Source organism: Nicotiana tomentosiformis, chromosome 10 (genome assembly GCF_000390325.3).
Source record: "Nicotiana tomentosiformis chromosome 10, ASM39032v3, whole genome shotgun sequence".
Classification (NCBI taxonomy): Eukaryota; Viridiplantae; Streptophyta; class Magnoliopsida; order Solanales; family Solanaceae; genus Nicotiana; species Nicotiana tomentosiformis.
Window position 1 is genome coordinate 14,280,204 of NC_090821.1, and position 16,162 is coordinate 14,296,365.

The 16,162-nt window shown below is 37.1% G+C and overlaps 1 pseudogene; it reads left to right on the forward strand.

Moving 5' to 3' along the window:
* The first annotated feature begins 5,039 nt into the window (after positions 1–5,039).
* Positions 5,040–15,788, forward strand: LOC104091387 (protein NRT1/ PTR FAMILY 2.9-like; annotated as a pseudogene).
* Positions 15,789–16,162: the final 374 nt, after the last annotated feature.

The window sequence follows — 16,162 nt, forward strand, 5'->3', positions numbered from 1 at the left end:
GCTTCACACAACTCAAAACTATTTTTGTTGGGCGTTAGTCGCAACAACCTTTGCAGTCAATAGAACTACCAAATTTACTGATCTCATGTCCAAACTCACTTCTTCCTTCTATGAAATGTTTCATCCCATTTGTGATTTCCTCACGTTGAGCCTCATATATTTCTAACTTGTCAGCTTGTTCCACTAGCCATGTGTGGCTCAAAATTTCCACTTTTTAAAATTTTTCCTATTGATGAAACTCGCTCTCTTCTTCAATTTGAGACTCTTCCTGAATATTAACTAAGTATGCAGCTTATTGATCATCGAATGTTTCAACCCATTCTTCTACTTTGACCTCTATTCTCTTCATTGTTACCTTGAGATTTTCTATCTCTTTTCGGCGTTCATGAGTTTTCTCCACTAGCTGCCTTGCCATATCTATTATATGAGCATCATGTTCCACGACCTCCATATTGTTACTCTGATCAAACTCACAAACATTATTAAAAAGATCATAATAAGGTCTTGGGGAAGGGTAAAAAGAATTAGGACAACCATCCCAATGATCACCTTGACCACCACACATGTTACAAATATTTCACTCATTGGACTGAGATTGTGCGTACAACTCGCTCCTAGGAGCATTCTAATAATTTTGCCACCAGTGGGGTCCTCCACAATATGGACAAGATAATCAAAATAAGAAGAATCGCCATTCGACCATTTTTAATTCCAACATGCCACGTTACGATAAGTAACAGAATAATACAATAAACAAAAAAAAAATTAAAATAACTTGATTAGATAAAGAGTAAACCTCTAATCTAGAAAAATAGCTAATTCTAGGTCCCCGAAAACGACGCCAAAAACTTGTTGGGCCCAAACGCACACGCAAGTATATGCGGTCGACAAGTAATAAAGTGATAAAAAAGTATCGTCCCACAATGATTTATGATTAACTATCGTCTAATTTAAACTACTTATAAGCTAATTACTCAAGCGGTTATGAAGAAGATGTTTGTGATTTTATTACTAAGAATTACTACGAAATTACAAAACAAGCAAGAAATTCAAAGGTGTAAAGCAAACAAGCAAACACTTAGGAGGAATTCAATGAGATGGGAATATTCTGTGGTGATGGGATTAATGTCTCTCTTATTGCGTCCTTCCGGTTGATTTAATTACTTGATTTATCCAATTTGTTGATTAACACGGCTTATTATGCTCGCGAAGTTCTTTCGACGCTTCGCTAGCCTAATCAAGCCAAGCTAATACTATATGTCTATAGAATCAGAATTCACAAAATATATATTTCCTATGAAAATAACCAAGTAAGGCAACTAGAATATGTCTATCCTAATCGTGAATCTATTCTACGATGTCCTGATTCAAGAACTTACTCTACTTAATCTTATATGCAATCTATAGTTCCCACTTTCGAGTTCAACTATAATTCATTGATAGTATTCTACTGTTAGCTACGCAATAGAATAATTAAGTGCAAGATTGAATAAACAAATTAATATGATAACTCAAGCAGAATAATCAATCGTCAAACAACAATAGTCAATAACAACCCATAACCCCAGAATAATGAGGTTCTTAGTCACTCATGTCCATAACAACAATCAAAGTATTATTTTTAAATATAGAAGCTATGAATACTAGATGAAAGATGGAAGATTCAATGAATTCTGTGCTCCGTTTGTGTTTCTAAGCCTTTGCCGCCTTCTAAAGTTGACCAACCCCTCACTAATCACGTTTATGAGGTATTTATAGGTTAGGGTTGAAGTATCCAAGTCCAAAATCGAGTAGGAAACGTCTAATGCACGGACTGGGAAAGGGTCCAGGCCTCAGAGCTCGCGAGGCCTGGTCTGGGGCGGGCTCCAGAGCTCGCAATGCAAGGCTAAATGTCAGTTCTACCTCGCCCAGAGCCAGGCGTCACCTAGCCTGGCGCCTGGTTCCTGGCCTTGTCCGAGTTTTGCCTTTTCGTACTTTTTTGTGTATTTTTGATATCCTTGTGTGCATGCAACCTTCACATGTTTTTCTCTTCCAATGATCCTACACATAAAAACGATACAATTTAGCCCAAACATCGCACATATAATTATTAAAACACCAAAATGTAAGGCAAGTAATACACTAAAAATATATCGTTATAGCCAATTATCAGTAATGAACATTCGCTTAAAGAGAATCAAACATTCATTAAAAAAGTATATGCATTTAATATTTTCAAGAATTATTAATCCTAATATTACAATCTCTACGTACATTATGATTCTGCCGTAACTTTGTCTATGACCAAACTATCCTTAGTATTTGCAAAAGTATGTCTAACAACAATAAACAAAGAGCTACTAAACCTTCCAGAACATCCTAGGATTACCTTGTTTAACCATGCTTCTGCAAATTCCTTAAATTCCAGACTTCCCACACGATCATTTCGTAATAGTCAATAACCTACTGTGGCGAAATCTTTTTGAGGCAGCAGTTTATCTGGTTGTAGCGATCTGATTCATCAACCAATTCCAGTACGGAAGGTGACTGTGCTCCTTGACTATGTGATAAGTTATGTGCCTTTTTGTTTTGATGATTTAACAAACTTCATATGAAAACTAGATAGGGAACCTGATACAAAGCCTCTCCGTGCTCAGAACAACAAGTCAAATGTCTGGCACAAGTTCTAATGAAATCAGTTAAGGGAACGGCAGAGTGAACATATAGATATGATCAGTTCCTCCGTCACAGTACAAGTCTAACTCTTTACAGCTATTAAAGTTGTTGCACTGCAGACGCAACAATGCAGCAGTCACTGTTGAAGCATGTTATGTACCGGACACTTACTTGCATCATCCTTGGTGATCTCATATATATATTACCAACATGAGGCAAGGGATTACACACACTTTCAAACTCTAAAATACATTTTACTCTCAAGTGTGCAGCCGCCTTCATTTACTCCAAGGCATTGAAGAACAAAGTAGCAACAGAACGAAGGACGAGATCCCAGCATTGAGTACATCGTATATTCTTAGTATTGTTGTATCTTTGTTAATGTTATTCACTTGTAACTCCTACTCAGCTTATTTAGAAGCATCTTGTAGGATACCTTTGTAAACCATATACCTTGTGTTTGTATTGACTAGAGTTAGTCAAATTGGTTAGCTTTATAATAGAGTTATTACAAAGAGGCGTGCAATATAGTTATTGTAAGTACGTAAGAGATTAAGAGTTTAATTCCTAGGTTACAATAGATTGTAATATAAAGTTGCTCGGTTAGTGAAACTGAAATCCTACGAGTGTGGGTCGTGATTTTTAATTTCGTGAGCTGGGAGTTTTTCACGTAAAATATTGTTGTGTTATTTACTTACTGATGTGTGTGTGTTATGTGGGAACTGATAGAGAACCAAAGTCTCAATATAGTTTGGTGGACTCCTAGTTTACATCACTACGAGGGTTCAAAATCTCTTAATTTCGAAAATCCTAGCAGTTAAAATCCAGGACTTCCGCTTAGGTACTGCGATTATAACTTTATTTCTCTCTTATTTAAAAGAAAGAAAAAAATAGATATGCATGCAGCCAGCATGGCTACGTACATTACTACATCTGATTCATGACGAACCAAATGGACTTAAAATTGTCATGCTATAGCAGTGGTGAATTTAAGATTTAATATCGCTGCGTCTTAGTCTAAATTCGGCAACTGACTAAAAAGTAGAACGTGAAATGCTAGTGTACACCAATGTAATTTGATTCTGTACAAGCTACAAATAGTCAAATTATGTCAGAATTTTAAACCAATTATTTAAAATGTGGTAATGGTCACGCCCAAGTTTTATTGTTTGTAATCGCAGTTGAGGAATTATAAAGCTAGCTCCAGGTGGGTAATTAGAAAAGTCAGCTATTCCTTATTCCATTTACATGGGATAATAATGATTAATGAATCCCCCCCCCCCCCCCTTACTTCATATATACCGTTGTGCTCCATATCTGATCATTGATCCAATAACGAATATTAACTATATTATAAATAACAGAATACAAATATTCGACCCTTAATTGGTTGATGATTTTTCCTGATTCCTCTTGTTTCCAAAACCTACTTTATTCCATTTTGACTCCCAACGGTAGAATCAATATATTTATGGAGTGTTCTCCATTAATGAATCCCTCTTTTTGCTTGCTAATTTACATGGACAATCATAGATGTTAACGAAATAAGTTAACACAACAAACTATTACATCACAATCTTAAATAAATTAGTTAGAATCAGATAGACAGAATACTTCATACTCATTTCACGTCATTTTGGATCTGTTAGCGGGAAATATATGTACAATTTCTTCAAGTATAGCTTACTATACATGTAATCGTAATTACATAATCTTGAACCGCCCATGGTGTTAAGCTAGGGAAACTTCGCTCTGGTGCATTAAGTATTTGGTCTAACATGAACAAGACACAATTAATAATTAAGAAAAATTAGTAGCTACTTAGCTCTGGTGCATTGAATAAACAACAACAATAACAACCACCACCCAGTGAGTTCCCACAAGTGGGGTTTGGAGAGGGTAGAGTGTATACAGACCTTACACCTACCCCGGAGAGTAGAGGGGTTGTTTCCGAAAGACCATCAGCTCAAGAAGACGAAAAAAGACAATAACAACATCAACAAAACCATAGAAATAATAGCAACATCATAAGAACTAGGAAATAGATGAAAAATAATAACAAAAACCAGTGAATAAGGCCCGGTACTATGAAAACGAAAGAATAGTGTGGACACAACAATAATCGCTAGCAGCCTATTTACTGATTATGCGATGTTTTTTATCATCCAAATACAACTAATTACCACATTTTCATAAGGATGTCGCAGGAACCAGAAGGGCTTAATTATCAATGCAGACAGATTTAAAAAGTGGAGAAAATTCACCTATCACCTATAGTGCATGGAAAAGATAAAATAAACATGATGATTTAGGAAACGAATCAGATTCCACATAATCTATGTTTTCCTCTTTATAAGCTTCATCATTCGTACCTTGTTCTTCAACTAAGTTTTGTAACAAAAGCAACGAAGCACTACTTTGCTAGTAGCGATGGAGAAAATAGACAGAGAGGCAACTAAGAGTGAAATCAGGTACAAAGGAATCAAAGCCATGCCCTTTATCATAGGTATATATATTTATTTATACACTCTGCTCATTTGTGAGATATCAGTTTCTTTATACCATTTTCCAATTGTATGCACAACTGCAGGGAATGAGACATTTGAGAAGCAAGGAACAATTGGTAGTTCATCAAACCTCTTGGTTTATTTGACTAGTATTTTTCATCTGAAGACCATAACAGCTACTAATATCATCAATATTGATGTTTTAACTTCAATTCCACACAAGAGGAGTGATTTATGTGGTGTCCAATTTCTCGCGTGCACAGATTATAGAAGGACTTGGTTCTTCTATGTGTTCCTTATACTACTGTTGTGGAATAATAAATGCAGAAATTAAAGAACACAAGTATTTTACGTGAAAAATACCTGGCTTAAAAAGTGAAAAAACCACGACCTACTTCTCAGTAGGATTTTTCCAAACTATCCACTAAATCACTGAGCCAAAAACTGCATTTACAAAACACTTTTGTAAACCTGGGATTAACTCTAATCTCGTTGTGGCAACCAACCTCTAACTGCTGCGACAATTTCAAGTTAACTCTAACTTGAATACTCTGAGTACCTATTACAATTGCCTCTAGATAAAGCTAAAAGGTACAATATGAAAATACCTACTACAATTGAACTAGAATAAAATACAGACACTTGGAGCTAGTTCTTCTATCTGGTTCATGTAACTTCAGGTTCGTACACTTGAATCACACACGAACTGCATACAAAATGCCTTGCTATTTTGCTCTCAATTCACGTTTTACTTCTGCTTTTGTGCGTCGCCTGTAGAGTGAGAACATCCTGCAATATATAGAGTTAGTAGATAAAGAAATAACTAGAGTTCTAATGCTACTCTTCCTTGGTGGAAGAGTTCTAGTTAATCTCAACTCCTAACTCCTTCCTTTTCTTGGATAATGTTCTCGTTGAGTGAGGAGTCCTTATCCTTATCATTTATGTAATCTTTTCGATCAGGAGATATCTATTATTATGCCAGATTTCGTTTATTATCTCCTGTATGTGCATCTCACATGCTCAAATCTATCCGTGTCTATGTACAAGGGATGGACCTAGTTCATGCCTGAGTTTTCTTTGTCAATCTTCAAAACTAGCCTTCACTTAGGCCAGCAAATTCCCCCTTTTTGATGATGACAAACTCTGTACTTTTCATAAGCTTAGGCCCTGTTTCAACTTAGCCCAACATCAACACAACGTTAGAACAATTTTCACTTATCATAAAGGACCAGGTTCATTAGGTTATAAACATAACTGTTCAAAGTGTAAAGCACAACCTTTTTTCCCTTTTGCCATCATCGAAAAGTTACATAAAAAATATGAGATAACTAAATTTTAAAACTTACTCATGGCCACTGGGGCTACTTCAAATGCAATCATGGATTAATCATCATAGATCAAGCTAAGAATTTTAACCATCAAAGAAATATAAACAAATAGTTAGAGAAAAAAAATTAAATTTCATTGATAATTGATAAGATTCTACCACAAAGCATAAGAAGAAATAAAAACACTAGAAACATGAGCAAAAATAAATCCCGAACTGGGTCACTGGTTGATCTACACTAGGCTAGGAGCTTAAGGCTGGTAAGAACTAGGTGCTTGGTTTTTGGCTTGGAGGAGTTTCAGCATATCCTGAAGAATGCCATCATTCTTCTCCTTTTCTCTTGCCAGCTCAGTTCTGAGAGCGGCTCTCTCTGTCTCCACCTCAGCCAACCTTTTCTTCAGCCTCTCAATCTCAGCATCCTTAGCCCCACTTTCTTGCACCAAGGCTCGCACCTTGCTATTCACTGGTACCTTCTTAGATGAACCAAGTTCTTTAGGAGTGACATGGACTTCATAGTCACAAGCAGGCAGCGTATTTGCCCAAAATGATCCTTGCTTGTACCAACCTCCCTTTCTTCTTTGGATTATAACTTTCAGTCACTCTCTTTAGTAGGTCTGCGAGGGTTTCCTGTTCAGATGAAACAAGTTCATCTATAATTTTCCCAAGTTGAACCAGCCCTTCAGCGGCTTCGCCAGACCCACTTCCCCCTGTTTTCTTTACACTCTCCTCTACTTCAGCAGATTTTTCTCCCCAAACAACCATTGCACATGTGTCTTTGGTTAAACTCACATGAGTGGGTGAAGAATCAACCACTCTTTTACCCTTTCCCCTTACAATACTTCAAACACACTTGCTCTCTTTTTCTTTTTCTTTTTCATTTTTACTACCAATTCCTCTAGATTATATAGTTTTAACACCTGCTATAGACCCTACCAACACAAACCTATTCTCCAAATTTGTATCAACTTCAGAAATTATCTCAGGAGTAACTTTAGGGCCAGAAGATACATGTTCGGTTTCAGAAGAAACTGTTTCTTCCCCCTCAGTAGCAGATTTAAATGAGTCTTCAGATTTCCTTGGGTGGGGATGAAGGATTTTCAGGAGTGTTAGCCATTTTTGTGCTTGGGTATGGGAGAGAAGAGAATTGGATTGTGTTTGGAAGATGAGAGTATATAACGGCAGCTCATGATCCAAATATTATTATTTAAAATTATGCAGAGTGTAGAAAACATACCGAGTAATCTTGATGAACCAGGTTCTTCACTGAGAATTCTCTTGTGTAAGTCTAATATTGCCAAAATAGAGAAAATATCATTAGAGATTAATGAGTCATTTTAGCACATGGCACAAGAGTATACTATTGAAAGTATGAGACAGAGCAAAATTTAATCTAATTACACATAATTTATAGATTTTCTAACCAATTTTTTTTTCAATATTTTTTCCGTTTTGAATTCTGAACTGATCCTGTTAGGTGATCTTATGCATCCCTAATTCTAACATGTTCCTTTCAAAGTGATCTCTACTTAGGGCTTTTGTGAAGATGCCAGTTATTTGCTTGTCAATAGCAAAAAATTCCATAGTGATCAACCATTTTTCATAGTTATCCCTCAAAAAGTGATGCCTAATATCTATGTGCTTATTTTTCTTGTGATGAACCGGGTTCTTAGTCATACTAATTGCACTAGTGTTATCACAAAAAATGGGGATACAACCAACATCAATTTCAGCGTTCATTAATTGTTGTTTGATCCACAACAATTGAGCATAACATGAAGCATCAGCAACATACTCAGCTTCAGCAATAGATAAATCTACTGAATTTTGCTTTTTGGTAGACCAAGACACAAGACATGAGCCAAGAAAGTGTGCCATACCTGAGGTGCACTTTCTATCCACTAGAAAACCTACATAATCAGCATCAGCATATCCCACTAGATTGAAATTACTACCTTCTAGATACCATAGACAGAGATCAGTGGTGCTTTTTAGATATCTCAAAATTCTCTTGACAGCAGTGAAGTGAGACTCATTTGGATTTGCCTGAAATCTTGCACAAAGGCTTACACTGAAAACAATGTCAGGTCTACTAGCAGTGAGATACAACAATGAGCCAATCATTCCCCTATACAACTTCTGATCAACAGATGAACCAGGTTCATCTATATCCAACTTTATAGTTGTTGCAATAGGAGTGTCAATTTCTTTGGAATCTTCCATTTTAAATCTTTTTAAGCAACTCTTTTACATACTTCTGTTGATGGATCATAGTTCTATTTGAATTTTGTTTAATTTGTAAGCCTAAAAAGAAATTAAGCTCACCCATCATGCTCATTTCAAATTCACTCCCCATTAGTTTAGCAAATTCTTTACTTAACTTATCAGTAGTTGCTCCAAAGATTATATCATCAACATATATATGAACTACCAAGAGATCTTTACCTTTTTCTTTCAAGAATAAAGTATTGTCAATTTTACCTCTCTTATAGTCATGCTCAAGCAAAAACTTTGATAATCTTTCATACCATGCTCTTGGAGCCTGCTTGAGCCCATAAAGTGCTTTGTCAAGTTTGTATACATGATCAGGACTCTCCTTGCTTTCAAACTCAGGAGGTTGCTTGACAAACACTTCTTCCTTTAGATAGCTATTGAGGAAGGCACTCTTGACATGCATCTGGTGGAGGGTGAATTCCATGTAAGCAGCAAAGGCTATAAGGAGTCTTATTGCTTCCAACCTTGTAACTGGAGGAAAGGTTTCATCATAGTCTATGCCCTCCTCTTGGCTATATCCTTGAACCACCAATCTTGCCTTGTTCCTTGTAATTGTTCCATCTTCATCAAGTTTGTTTCTGAAGACCCATTTTGTGCCAATTACTGATCTGTCCAAGGGTCTTGGTACCAGATGCCAACTCATTTCAAATTGGTTGAGTTCATCTTGTATTGCATTTACCCAGTCTGCATCCTGCAAAGCCTCAGCAATATTTTTAGGTTCAATAAGATATAAGAAAGCATAAAAAGCACAAAGATTCTTTAATGAAGATCTGGTTTTGATTCCAGAGGTTGGATCAGTAATTATGTTCTCAATGGGTGTGATAACTTTGATACTTGTAAGGTTTCACAACCAACTGGTTTCCCTTTGATGTTCCTTCAGTGTTTTGTTGTTATGGAACAAGTTCATGGACAGGTTCCATTGAGGTTTGGGGATCATTTCCTCTTAGTTTTGTTCCCCCTGTCATGTTGCACTGGGTGGAAGAACCTGTTCAATCACTTGTTCCTTCTTCCAGTGCAGCTTCAGTCTGGGCTGTGGTTTCTTTTAAGTTTCTTACCAACCCAATTGCTTCATCATCATGTTCCTGTCTCACAGAAAGAATGTTAGTTTTATTAAAAACCACATGAACACTTTCTTCAACACACATAGTTCTTTTGTTATAGACTTTATAAGCTTTGCTATGTGAAGAATATCCCAAGAATACTCCCTCATCACTTCTGGGATCAAACTTGCCTAGGGAGTCTTTACCATTGTTGTGCACAAAGCACTTGTATCCAAATGCCCTAAGATGGGATATATTTGGTTTTCTCCCTTTAAGTAACTCATAGGGAGTCTTCTCAACAAGAGGTCTAGTCATGCATCTATTTATGATGTAGCATGCAGTATTTACAGCTTCTGCCCAGAAGCTATTGGGTAGTTTACTAGAAAGAAGCATAGTCCTAGCTATATCTTCAAGTGTCTTATTCTTTCTTTCAACTACTCCATTTTGTTTTGGAGTCCTAGGAGCAGAAAAATTATGATCTATGCCATGCTCATCACAAAATTCAGCAAATTTAGCATTTTCAAACTCAGTGCCATGATCAGACCTTATTGATGCAAGTTGATTACCTAGTTGTTTCTGAGTTTTTCTAACAAAAGAAGTGAACATGTCAAATGCTTCATCTTTAGATGTTAAAAACAATTTTCAAGTAAACCTAGAGTAATCATCAACAAGCACCATCACGTATCTTTTACCACCTCTGCTTAATGTTCTCATTGGACCACAGAGATCCATATGGACCAGTTCAATCGTTCTGGTGGTACTTACCACTTTCTTGCATTTAAAGGAGGATCTTACCTGCTTCCCCCTTGAACAACCTCACAAACTTTGTCTTCCTTGAACTTGATCTTAGGCAGTCCTATCACCAAGTCTTTGGAGACTAATTTGTTAAGTTGACTCAGACTTGCATGTCCAAGTCTCTTGTGCCAAAGGAGGGGATCATTTTCCAACACACTTAAGCAAGTGAGTTTATTTTGTGACAGTGTGGACAGATCTACTATATATATATATTGTTCACACTTTTTCCTTGCAAAACAATCTTGTCAGTGGTAAGATTAATCACAAAGCATTTAGTAGAGGTGAATGCTACCAAGTTACCTCGATCACACAGTTGTGATACACTAATTAGACTGTATTTTAGGCCGTCTATCAAATAGACATTCTCAATCGAGTGAGAGTCAGTCTTACCTACCTTACCAACCCCAATATCCTCACCTTTATTCACATTTCCAAAGGAGACATTACCTCATTTAAGGTCCTCAAGTGAAAGGAACTGGTTCTTGCTTCTTGTCATGTGCTTTGAGCAGCCACTATCCATGTACCATATATGGCTGCTCCCCTTCACTTGGACCTGTAAAAGGAAATCAGGGGTTAGTCTTAGGAACCCAAACTAGTTTGGGTCCCTTTCTATAGGCAAAAGAATGAATCAAATTTGTGTTAGCCCAACCTGGCAGCCTATTTTTCCCTTGAAAAAACTTTTTATTCTTTTGAATAGTCTTTTCTTTTGCAGTGCATTTACTTTTATAGTGACCAGTCTTACCACAGTGTGTACAAATTTTGTTCTCACGAAGTGTGAGATACTTGCTTTTGGGATCCCTTTTAGGTGGCAGATTCCCAAAGCCAATTTCTCTTCTATTGCTACTGTGATGTTCCTATAGCCATGACAGTGCATCGGAGGACTTGTTCCATTTACAAGTTCTGTCTAATTCATGCTTGACCTTGCTTAGATCCTCTGTCAAAATTCTTACCTGTTCATCCTTCTTATACAACTCATCTTTTAGTTTACCTTCATTTTCTTCTAGAGTGAGTTGTGTGCAATCAGTTGTCTTCTTACTTGTTCCTAATTTCAGTTTTAGGTTTTCAGATCTAAGTTCTAGGACATTTGATTCAAATGCATGAACTTGGTTCTTTAGTACAGTATTTTTACTTACAGTCTCACTAACTCTAAGTTCCAGATTCTTACACTTTGCTTTTAAAATCACACATTCCTTAGACAGTTGTTTCTTTTCATTGTTTATATTCTCATATTCATCAATGAAATCTCGAAGTAACTCAGATAGCCTTTCTTTAGACAAAAACTTAATCTTTTCTTTGAGATGAATTACACTTACCTCAGATTCCTCATCAGATTCTCCAATGGTCATAAGTGCTTGTTCATATCCATCTTCATCATCTGAGCTTTCTCCCCAAGCAGCAACCATAGCATTTGTTGATCCTTTGTTCTTCTTGGGTTGAACTTGTTCCTTCTTCCTGTTTCTTCGTTTAGCTCTTTCCTTCTTCCATTCAATTTCTTATTGAGGGTAGTTCTTGATGTGGTGATCAGTCTTACCACACTTGTAGCATCCCTCATTGGTTTGCCTTTCAGGAGCCTTTGGTTTGTTGTAGCTTTCATTTCTTGAAGGACCATTTCCTCTCTTTAGATACTTTTTGAAGTCCTTTGTGATCATAGCCATTTCATCATCTTCTAGATCAGAACTTTCAGTGATTCTGAGTGCCAGGCTCCTTTCCTTCTTGGGTACATCCATCTTCATGGTTTGTCTTCTAAGTTCATAAGCAGTGAGATTTTCAATTAGCTCATCCAACCTAAGAGTGGCAATGTTCTTTGATTTCTGAATGGCAGTGATTTTGCTCTCCCAAGTAATTGGCAGAACTCTTGTCAAAATCTTCTAAACTATAGATCTTCTTCAGAAATAATCCTTCCAAGAGACTTAAGTTCATTTATCAGTGTGGTGAACCTTGTATACATCTCTTGGCTGGTTTCCCCTTCCTTCATGGTAAAATTCTCATATTAAGAATATAGTAGTATTCCTCTGGACCTCTTCACTTGAGGTGTTCCTTCATGGGCCACTTACAAAGTGTCCCAGATTTCCTTAGCAGTGGTACAACTTTGGATTCTACTGTACTCATCTGGACCGAGTCCGCAAACAAACCATTTTTTGGCTTTAGCATTCTTCTCCCATTTCCTCAATTCGTCAGTAGTGCAGTCAGCTCTTGTTTTTGGAACCTCTTCTCCTTCGGCATTTATCTTTATGGTAGCTAGTGGACCATCTATGACAATGTCTCATAGCTCATAGTCTTTTCTTATGATGTGATCTCTCATCTTGTTTTTCCACCAAGAGTAATACTGGCAGTTGAAGAGTGGTGGCCTAGCAGTGGATTGCCCTTCCCAGTTTTCAGGTGGTGCACTCATCTTGATCTTCTCCTAAGGTGTTAGCCTCTTCAAGGATAACCTGCTCTGATACCAATTGATGTTTTAACTTCAATACCACACAATAGGGGGTGATTTGTGTGGTGTCTAATTTCTCGCGTGCACAAATTAGATCTGGTTCTTCTATGTGTTCCTTATACTACTGTTGCGGAATAATAAATGCAGAAATTAAAGAACACAAGTATTTTATATGGAAAACACCTGGCTCAAAAGGTGAAAAAACCACGACCTACTTCCCAATAGGATTTTTCCAAACTTTCCACTAAATCACTGAGCGAAAAACTGCATTTACAAAACACTTTTGTAAACCTAGGATTAACTCTAATCCCGTTGTGGCAACCAGCCTCTAACTGCTGCGACAACTTCAAGTCAACTCTAACTTGAATACTCTGAATACCTATTACAATTGTCTCTAGATAAAGCTGAAAGGTACAATATGAAAACACCTACTACAATTGAACTAGGATAAAAGACAGACACTTGCAGTTGGTTCTTCTATCTGGTTCATGTAGCTTGAGGTTCGCACACTTGAATCACACACGAACTACTTGCATAATGCCTTGCTATTTTGCTCTCAATTCACGTTTTACTTCTTCTTTTGTGCGTCGCTTGTAGAGTGAGAACATCCTACAATATATAGAGTTAGTAGATGAAGAAATAATTAGAGTTCTAATGATACTCTTCCTTGGTGGAAGAGTTCTAGTTAATCTCAACTCCTAACTCCTTCCTTATCTTGGATAATGTTCTCGTTGAGTAAGGAGTCTTTCTCCTTATCATTTATGCAATCTTTTCGATCAGAAGATATCTATTATTATGCCAGATTTCGTTTATCTCCTGCATGTGCATCTCATATGCTCCAATATGCCCGTGTCTATACACACAAAGGATGAACTTGGTTCATGCCTGAGCTTCCTTTGTCAATCTTCAAAACTAGCCTTCACTTAGGCCAACAAATATCTTCAATGGAACTTGCAACTTTGGCACCTTGCTTGGAGCTTTCCTCTCTGACACCTACTTTGGGCGTTACACACTCTTGGATTTGCTTCAGTCTCTTCTTTCTTTGTTATAATCTTCTTTACTAATAGCTGTCAAGAAACACTAATAATTTTGAAACACAAAAGAAGTTGCTACTTAATATTTCTTTTCAAGAAATCTTCCCGAACTTGGTGACTGTAGGGAATGCTTGTTCTGACTTTGAATGCAGCAATATCGAAGATGCACCCTCCCGTGTGTGGAAACCAAGAAGCCGCATCATGCGTTGGGCAAATGACATTTTTGTTAATTGGTGCTTCTGGCATTAGGCCTTGTAATTTGGAATTTGGAGCTGACCAATTTGATCCCAACACTGCATCAGGAAGAAAAGGAATCAGCAGCTTCTTTAACAGGTATTACTTCACCCTCACATTTGCTATGATGGTTTCCTTGACTGTGATTGTGTATGTGCAATCAAATATCAGCTGGTCTCTAGGATTAGCCATCCCCACAATTATGATGTTCATTACTCTCTTGCGGGTACTAAAATCTATGTATGAATGGTACCAAAAGGAAGCCCTTTGTCAAGTGTGGCACATGTCTTTAATTTAATTTGTAGCTGCATTCAAGAAAAGGCACTTGCAGCTCGCGGAACAACCATGTGTCGCCCTCTTCAACTACCTCTCTTCCGATTCGTTGAATTCCAAGCTTTCCTACACTGACCAGTTCCGGTAATTCCTCTTGCCAAACATGAATATAATCCAAACTTGAATATTAACTTTTGACTGATCTAAACAAAAATAGCTTTCTCTATTAGATTCTTGAACAAGGCGGCTATAAGAACCCCAGAAGAGGAGATAAACTCGGATGGATCTGTAGCTGATTCGTGGAGGCTTTAATTGCAGCATTCAGCAAGTTGTAGAAGTGAAATGCTTACTGAGAGTAGTACCAATATAGGTTGCTGGAACCGTTTATTATGTTTCTGTTGTCCAACAACAGAACTATGTAATCTTTCAAGCCCTTCAGAGCAATAGACAATTAGGCCATAACCATTTCCACATCCCACCAGCATCTTTCATTGTCTTTCCCTTCCTATGGATATCCATTTGGCTACCCATCTACGACCGCCTTTTACTTCCATTGCTCCGAAAATTCACAGGGAAAGAAGATGGTATAACCCTTCTACAGAAAATGGGAATTGGAATATTTATCTCTATCATCACAATGATCATATCAGCTATCGTCGAAGACAGGAGGAGAAGCCTAGCACTAACTAGGCTGACGTTGGGGATAACTCAGGGGAAAGGTGCCATTTCATCCATATCAGGACTGTGGTTAATACCTCAGATGACATTAACAGGTCTTACTGAGGCACTTACACTATTCAGTGAGAGTGAATTCTTTTACAAACAATGTCCAGAAAATATGAGGAGCATTGCAGGATCTTCTTCTTTGTTGGAATGGCAGGGTCAAGTTATTTGAGCAGTTTATTTTCTTCAGTTGTTCACAAGACATCAAATTGGTTGGCTGAGGATCTTAACAAGGGAAAATTGGACTACTTCTTTTACCTCATTGCAGTACTGTAGATTCTGAATTTGGGGTATTTTCTTCTATGTGCTAAATGGTACAAGTACAAAGAAGCAAGAAGTAACACCAAATTGAGCAAGTCAAAAGAACAATCTGGAAAACCTCCAGTGTGAGTTTTTAGTAAAGAAGATTCCACTGCAGATTAGAATTCATGAATTTCTTTCTCATCTAAATTTGAATTGCTCATCTTTCTTGATTATATATCATAATAAACTGAGCGTATATTTTAGTGCAATATCTTGATTAAATATATTTCATAATATGTGCCAACTGGCACAAATGCAGCAGCTTTACAGAAACTAATCTAACACTTTGTTTGATGATTATGTTGTTTAGCTGTATTTGTAAAACAATTATGCAGAAGATAAAATAACATAAATGTAAAAGAAACAGAATTTAATCCGAGCCCACTGAATTCACAGTGTTTCCTTAAGAAATTTAATCCCCTCCTAGTACCCAAGGTTGTGGATTATTTCCTCCCAGGATAGAACGAATTACACACTGGTGTAGCGATACTTCAAACACCAATGTTTCAGCGAACACAAAATCAGTAGCAAATCACACTTACTGATGCTTTGTTTGTAGTTAAAATAATGCA